Genomic DNA, 8,534 nt, shown 5'->3' with positions numbered 1-8,534 from the left:
GTATCAAAAATCCGGTCTCAAATGGACAATCTCTAGAAAAGGAAACTACTGAAACTGATTCAAGAAGAAATAGAATCATCTCAAACCTTTACAGAAGATGAATCAGTTTTGAAAATCCTTCCAACTTAGAAAATACCATGCCTACAGAGGAATTTTACCAAAAAGGTAATTTCAATCTTATATAAAATCTGCCAAAACCAAAAAAGGAAGGCACAGTCTCTGTGTCATTTTATGGGGCTACCAAAAACCTTGACACTAAAAATCCACAAGACAGTGTAAAAGAGGAAAGTCTGTGCGTTACTTCAACAGACAGATACTAAACAAAACACAAGCAGACTCTGTACCGTGTCTTTGTTGCTTCCTCTTTGAAAATTATCACAGGTAATTTTCAGCCGGAAAACTTGTAGAGGCCAGGGTGGCTTCGCGTAACAGGCTCCCCCACTTAGATGACAGCTGGGGATTAGCCGCAGAAGTGAGCAGCCCTAGGAGGCCACACAGAGCACCACCTACCTGAGGTGTCTCTCTGAGGACAGTGAGGAGATCTGCTGTGTAAATGATGTAGTGACTTTCCTCCAGACAAGCCCAGAGGGCACGCTGGCCCTGTCCCCGGCTGCCTGCTTAATTGCCTAATACCCTTCAATAAACTCTGCTTCTGTGCAAACTCACCACAGGACACTGTTGTATTTAAGAGTCCTGATCAGTATGAGCAATGGTGACAAAGTCAGCCTATAAAGTACAAGGAGCAACAACAAATGCCCCACACGATGACTAAAATAGTAAATAACTGACATCTCACTGGTTTGTCCTGGGAAGAGACTGCATTCTCAGGTACAGTGGGGAAGCCTTCCCAAGGTCACACACAGTACAACTTGCATTCAAATCTATGTATTTCTGGCTCCAAAGTCTAAAATCTTATACTTGACACAAATCCCTGCCCTGTCCCCAAAAGAAGATATAAACCAATGGTCTGATCCTTCAAAATTATTTCCTAGAGAAGAAACCCCAGCTTGCTCAGACTTTATAGCTCACCTCACTGCGGTTTCTAGACTTGAGGGCAAAATGGAACGAAGCCCTCGTGAAAAGTGAGAAACACCTCCCCAGCCTGGCTGCTCCGCAGGACAGTGGGCAGCTGAGTTCCCCACATCTTCTCCCGTCTGAGGCTCGCTTGGTTGTCTGGATGTGGCACAGTCTATGTCCATTCACGCACTGAAGGGCACCTTGTTGATCCCAGTTTGGACTAGTTTAAATAAAGGCACTATAAACATCTCTCTGCAGATTTCTGTGTGAACACTGAGTTTTCAACTCCTTTGATATTGATCATATGGTAATAATGTGTTAAGTTTTATAAGAAACTACTGACCTGTCTCCCAAAGTGGCTGTACCGTTGTGTATCTCACCAGCAATGAACGAGCGTTCCCATCGCTCCACGCCTCTGGCAGCCTCGGTGGTGTAAGCTGTTCTACCAGGCGTGACGGAACCTCACTGCTGTTTTACTTGGCATTTCCCTGGTGCCGTGGGATGTGAGCCATCTCTTCACGTGCTTTCTTGTGTCTTCTCAGGTAACTTGTCTGTTACGCACTTTGACCTATTTTAAAATCAGGTTGTTTTCTTACTGTTGGGTTTTAGAAGTTTGTGTATTTTAGATATTAGTCCTTTATAGGACGCAAATATTTTCTACCAGTCTGTGGTTCTTTTTTTATTCTAAGAGTCATTTGCAGAACTGACATTTTTCATTTTAATGAAGTTTATCAATTCTTTCTTCCATGATCACGCCCTTTGCATCATATCTAAAAATCGTCATCATGTGCTGGGTCCTCTAGATTTTCTCCAGCATTGTCTTCTAGGAGCTTAACAGTTTTTACACTTTACATTAGGTCTGTGATCACTCTGAGTTAATGCTGTGAAGGGTGGAGGGTCTGTGTCCTGATTTATATTTCTGTATGTGGATGTCCAGATGTCCTGCACCATTCATTAAAAGGCCCTCTTTGCTCCATCAAAATGCCTTTGCTTCTTCTCAAAGACCAGTCGGCTGTGTTTGCACCCGCTCTGCGCCAGGCTCCCTGTGTCTGTCCTTTTACTGACACCACATTGCCCTGAGCAGGGCGGCTGGGCAGTGACTCTGAAGGTAGGGTAGCACCAGTCCCCGATCGTCCTTCCATACCATGTGGACTATTCTGGGTCTTCTGCCTGTCCATGAACTTTAGAATCAAAACTATTTGCTGGAGTTCTGACTGGGAACGCACTGAATCTACAGACTGCACACTTACAGCTGGGAAGACTGACTCCTTGACAACACACAGTCCTCCTAGCCATGAATATGGAATATTTCACCAGTTATTTAGTTCTTCTTTGATTTCCTTCATCAGAGTTTTGTAGTTTTCCTCATATAGATCTTATTCATATTTTACTAGCTTTATATCTAACTATTTCATTTTGGGGCGTGCTGATATAAATAAGAAAATAACTGAGGGCAGTGCCTGTCACTCAAAGGAGTAGGGTGCCAGCCCCATGTGCCAAAGGTGGTGGGTTCAAACCCAGCCCCGGCCAAAAACTGCAAAAAAAAGAAAAGGAAAATAACTGACATTTGTATATTAATTTTGTATCCTACAATGTTGCCCTAATCACTTATTTAGTTTCAAGAGGTTTTTTTGTTGATTCTTTAAAATTCTCTAAATAGACAATGGCTTCTGAGAACAAAGGTAGATGCCTTAGACACGGCAAAACTACAGAACAGCGATAAGATCCAGGGCTTCCAGGGGTTGGGGAGGAAGGGATGGAGAGGGTCAGCACGGAGTCTTTTCAGGGCAGTGAAATGCTGAGCACGCGTTTGTCCAAAGCCGTAAGATGAACTATGCCAAGAGTGGACCCTGATGGAAAATGCAGGGCTGTGGGTGGTGAGGACGTGTCCGTGGGGGTCCACCAGTTGTAACCAATATACGGCTCTGGTGGGGAGTGTCGTAGTGGAAGAGGGTGTGCACGTGTGGGGTATGTGCGGAATCTCTGCCCCTCCCTGTCAATTTTGCCATGAACCTAAAACTGCTAATAAAATAGAGTCTGTTTTAAAAAAGGTGAATAAAAATACAAAATGCTAAGTGGATCCTGGGAGCCACATTCATGAATGACTCTATTTTTTTTAAGCCAATTCCTATCAACCTCTAAAAATGAAACAAGCCAGCAAATCTCTTAGGGACACCTGAGAACACTACTAATGTTGTCACAAGCATCTTAAAAAGCAGAGGAACAGGCAATAATATGATGGACTTAAAAAAAAAATACATTTCAACTATGTCCTGATTTCTGTAATCAGCTCTGTATTGCAAATTGCCACTTCACTGTGGCAAATTTGCACATGTACTAAGAGGCTAAAAAAGATCTTTTAACACCTGTTTCAGGGATGCCGACCCCTTGTCATTAGTCCCTCTGCACATTTAAGGAACAAGGCTCATTTACCAAGTCTGCTTAAATCTTTGAAACACAAATGTGTTCAGCAACCATTTCATTCTGAAGAGCAGAAAGCAGCGCGAGGGAGCTTCTAAATGTTGGCTCTCATCACACTTCCAATTATCTCAATTATTCCAGATTGTGCATAAGGCAATTTCCCTCTGATAAAATACTGGATAAAGATATCCATGGGAATCCAAATAGCTGCAGTCCTGTGCAGATGGTAAATTATGATTTTGTAGGGGGAAAAAGCTAACTCAGGTGATGAGACAGGGATCTGCCTTGTGGAAATACCATCATAACAAAGGTCTGCACAGCTAACCGAGGCCCAACTTTACGAGAAACTACAAACACCTTACAGTTTAGTCAACTACTCCGCATCACTGTGAACACAATTCCCAAGGAACAATACAGTAACCAAAGTAACAAAAATATGCCTGCTACAATTCCTGCCTGGCTGTCTGATAAAAATCTGAGGATAAGCAACGGAGCACCACCACTGGAGTCATAAAAATAACACATCATCCTTCGGGTGAATCAGGAGATGTCCGCCCAGCCCACACGACAGTGAGCGTCTCGTACAGACTTTCTCCTGCAGAGGAGCGGCTCCTCCTCTGCCAGCCCCGTCTGCCCTGCATGACCCGGGCTCTGCTCACGCCCACGGGAGATACTGACGGAAGGCAATTCCCTGTCTCACCATGGAACTAAGATTTTCTTGGTAGGGAAAGGGTCATTTTACTGCTTTTTGAAAAACTGTCAGTTTAGAGTTACGCTTTTCTTAGCAGTTAACTAAAATTGGGCTTTCTCTAACTAAAGCCCAAAGATTTCTGATTTTCTGAAGATTCTAACTCTGTAGTGTCACAGCTATACTCTGAGCCTGATATTAAGGCTAGAATGTCTTGAAGGTGAAGATGATCAACAGTCACTTCTTCAGCATTTTCTGTCGTTCCCTTCAGCCCTCAAAATGTGAATTCACTCACCACCACCAAGCCTCGCAGCTTTGAAAAAAATGGTGCTCAAACCCCAAAATGACTAATGACTGCGTAAGTAAAATGTTCTACCTTAACCTCAAGTCTCCAGGTCTCCTCATGCGCTGCAGCAATGAGTTGACCTGCAGTCATGATCAGTCTTGACCCGTGTCCCTCCCACCTGCTGGTCTCGACTCTCCAGTGGAGACTGGCCATCCTCTCCCACTTCTCTTCCCTGCTTGGTGCCACTATGTCCCCTCTCCTGGGGCACCGGGGATGAGTTTCAGTCTATTCTGTCACCTGGTGTGTAGAATTTTTTTTTTTTGTATTTCACATTTTTAAAAATTATATATATATATTTTAAATTCAAAACATTACAGGGGCATACAGGTTTGGTTACATAGTTAGTTTTTATATATTTTAAGTCAAAGTATCCCGTTCGCCCAGGAAGTGTGTGATGCCCCGGTTAGATAGGAATTTGTCCATCCCTCTGCCTCCTTCCCACTCCTTGAATTCCATCGAGTTTTGCTTCTGTATGTGCATCTAAGTGCTGATCAACTAGTCTAACTTAGCTTTATGGTAACTTACGAGGATGGTCTCCAATTCCATCCAGGTTGCTACAAAAGGTACCAGATTGCCATCTTTTGTATGGCTGAACAGTATCCCATGGTGTACATGTACCATATTTATTTAATCCACTCATAGGCTGATGGGCATTTGAGTTGTTTCCCCATCTGTGCAACTGTGAATTACACAGCTATAAAGATTTGAACGCAAGTGTCCTTATGACAAATGACTCTTAAATACCCAGCAGTGGGACTGCAGGATCCAATGGTAGGTCCACGTTCAGGTCTTTGAGGAATCTGCGTTTTAACTGCTGCGCTGAACGAGTTTACAGCCTCACCATCCGCAGAGAGCTCCTTCTTCTCCACACCCTCGCCGGGATCTGTCGTTCAGGGGCCTTGCAGTACGAGCCATTCTCACTGGAGTTAGGTGGGATCTCACGTGGTTTTGACCAGTGTTTCTCGGATGATTAGAGAAGCTGAGCACTTTTCACATGCTTGTTCCCCTCAGTCGATCTTCACTGAACAGTTTCTGTTCGTGTCTTTTGTCCTCCTTTTCATGGAGTTGATCGATTGTTTCCTGCTGATTTCCTTGAGTTCTTGTAGATTCTGGCTCTGAGCCCTTTATCTGATGTACAGCACACAAATCTTTCTCCCATTCTGCAGGTTGTCTAGTTGTTCTACTGATTGTGTCCCAGTTATCTACTTTTGTTGTTGCTATGATCGCTTGGGGGTTTTCTTCATATAGTCTTTGCCTAGGGCTGATCTATAAGACATTTGCCAACATTTTCTTCTAGAATTTGTACAGTTTTCTGTCTTAGGTTTAAGTTTGTTATCCAACATGAGTTAATTTTTGTGAGTTGTGACAGGTGGGGATCCTGTTTAGGTCTTCTGCATGTGGCTATCCAATTTTCCCAGCACCATTTATTGAATACAGACTCTTTCCCCCAGTGTATGTTTTTATCTGCTTTGTCAAAGATCAGGTGGGACTATGAGGATAGTTTCATATCTGGGCTCTTGGTTCTTACCCACAGGTCTAGGCCTCTGTTTCTATGTCAGTACCTGGCTGCTCTGATCACTACAGCCCTGCAGTATTGCTTGAGGTCTGGTAAGGTGATGCCCCAGATTTGTTCCTAAGGGTGCTGTGTCTTGGAGGTGATAATTCCGGCTCACTTTTCCCAGGGATTCAAGTGAATGCCCTGCAGGTATGGACTCAAGTCTCTATTTCTGGAACTTTTCTCAGATTCTAATTTTAAGGGGTGGCTCTGGACCACAGGTTTGGTTCTCCAGGGCCTGTGACAAAGGTACATGGCACACCCCCTGGGAACAGGACACAACTACAACAGGGACCTCACCTAACAAGTACAGACATTGTAACCTATTCATTTGTATCCTCATACTGATCTGAAATAAAAAAAATAAAATCTCTTCCCTATACGCCATGCTCTGATCTGCTTGGCCATTTAGCAAGCATTTTAAAATTTAGGTTGGATTTAATCTCTCTGGGAGCTGCTCCAAATCAGCCTTCGGTCCCTTCACTAGAACACCTATGCTGTCATCTCTGCAATTCTTCCTGGTCTGACTCTGCTCTTCACGAGGCTGGCAGAGCGGGGCAGAAGTGTGAGGAACTGAGCATGGGGATTTACTGATATCTCTTCCTCTTTGCCCACAGGTCTATGCAGTTTTGGCATTCTCTGTCTACAGTGCTAAAGTGTGTGGGTTTGTTTATAATTTCCTTAGTTGGAGTGCCCTTGTTTTCAGCTTGGGAGTCTGGTCACTACACAGCAGCCATTGTTCTCTGCTCCCAAGCAATGTGCGTGGAGCACTTCGAGATTCCAAGGGGCACAGCAAAGGATGGAGGGGGGAGGGACACAAACGTTCAATTAAAAGAAAGGCCAGTTAAGGGAGAAGAGAAGGGCTCTAGTAGAAGGTGCAATCTGAGAGGAAACTGTCAACTCTGTGTCGTGAAGGTCCAAGTCCAGAGGCTGTGCTTTCCTCACTGGCTCCTGCCAGGTGACCAAGCAGTTCTGTTTTGTTGATTGGGGGAGGGGAGGACACAAACGAAATGAAGTGATAAACACCTGAAAGACAGAGTCTAATAAGCCCTTACCCAGAGCAAATCCATCTTTAGCTCAGATGGATGTTATAAAGCAAGTAGTAAATACTAAATGATACATACTCTGGATGCCATCACTGAGTTAAAAAGGAAACAACTAAGTTAACAAAAGCTGAAAACTCCCATGAATAGTAAGGTGGCTCTGTGACCACAAACACAATTTCCCTTTCATTTCATACCACTCTAAAAGTAAAACAAAGCCACAGTCCATTTACCTCCAGAAAACACTCTGCAATTTGTGACTTGAACCTAAGGACCACTGGCAGAGCTGGAGCACAGGGATACTCAACTCTGCCCCCACAGCCACACTTCCACTGTGAACATCTCACTTCCAGAGACAGGCTGGTGGTGAGTGGGGCGCCAAGCACGCTGACTACGGAGGGGCTGGGTCCCGGTGGAAGACCAGTGGCTATTCTCCTTCCATGGATGTGAAAACCAAGGGTGAATTATAAAGAGCCAAAGATGACATTAAAAGGTATTGTCCTATAATTCTTCAAATATAAGGCAATGACAGATACAATATAAAACGGAGAATTCCAAATCACAGCCACTCTCAAAAACCAAGCTGAGCACTTCCAGGGACTACAGGCCCACAACCAGGGGGTGGGGGAGAGGGCTCAGGATGTGGGTCCCTTAGTGGCGCTGAGTTCCGGTTCCAGGCTGGGGTGAGGGGCTGGCCTAGACCCCACAACACTCCTGGAAGGAGAGCAGCGAGCGCTGAGCATTAAGACTTGCCTGGAACTCCACATCTAGAAAGGGAAAGGTACAGACCTGACATCTGACCAGGGGCAGAGCTCAGCGGCCCACTGGCTCAGTGAGTGACCTATCAGAAGCCCCAGGACCACCACAGAGACACACGGTGAGGGCTCCTGTGGGGCACAGAGATTCATATTACTGGGTTGAAGTGGCCCCCAAACTATCATGGTGTGTGACAAGTTGTGGGGAAGAGTTAGGAGGAGAGGAGGGAACCGAAGCTGAGTTTGCGACCCCAAATTCCAAAACATATGGAGATATCCAAGTTAGCCAGCCACAAAATTAACAGGGAAAAGAGTGAGCACCTTCAGAGGAAACTGAAAGAGAGCGTGGAAAAGATGTGAAAGCTTCTGCTTAACATTCCCAGATTTTAAAATTTGATACTTTAGAAAAAAAAATCCCTTGAAGTAAAACTCAGCAGTAAACACCAGAATGTGTGAACTACAAGACCAAGCACTGAGGAATTTATCCTGATGGAGCGCTGAGAGATAAGTGTACGTGAGTGCCTGTTCACAGGTCTACAGTGCTGAGATCTAAGTGTACATGTGTGTTCACAGGTCTACAGCACTGAGAGGTGAGTGTACATGAATGTGTGTTCACAGGTCTACAGTGCTGGGATCCAAGTGTACATGTGTGTTCACAGGTCTACAGTGCCGGGATCCAAGTGTACATGTGTGTTAACAGGTCTACAGC

This window comes from Otolemur garnettii, unplaced genomic scaffold (assembly GCF_000181295.1).
Source record: "Otolemur garnettii isolate 467f Iridium unplaced genomic scaffold, OtoGar3 scaffold00205, whole genome shotgun sequence".
Taxonomy (NCBI): Eukaryota; Metazoa; Chordata; class Mammalia; order Primates; family Galagidae; genus Otolemur; species Otolemur garnettii.
The sequence above is the reverse complement of the archived record's forward strand: the minus strand, read 5'-3'. Positions refer to the sequence as shown.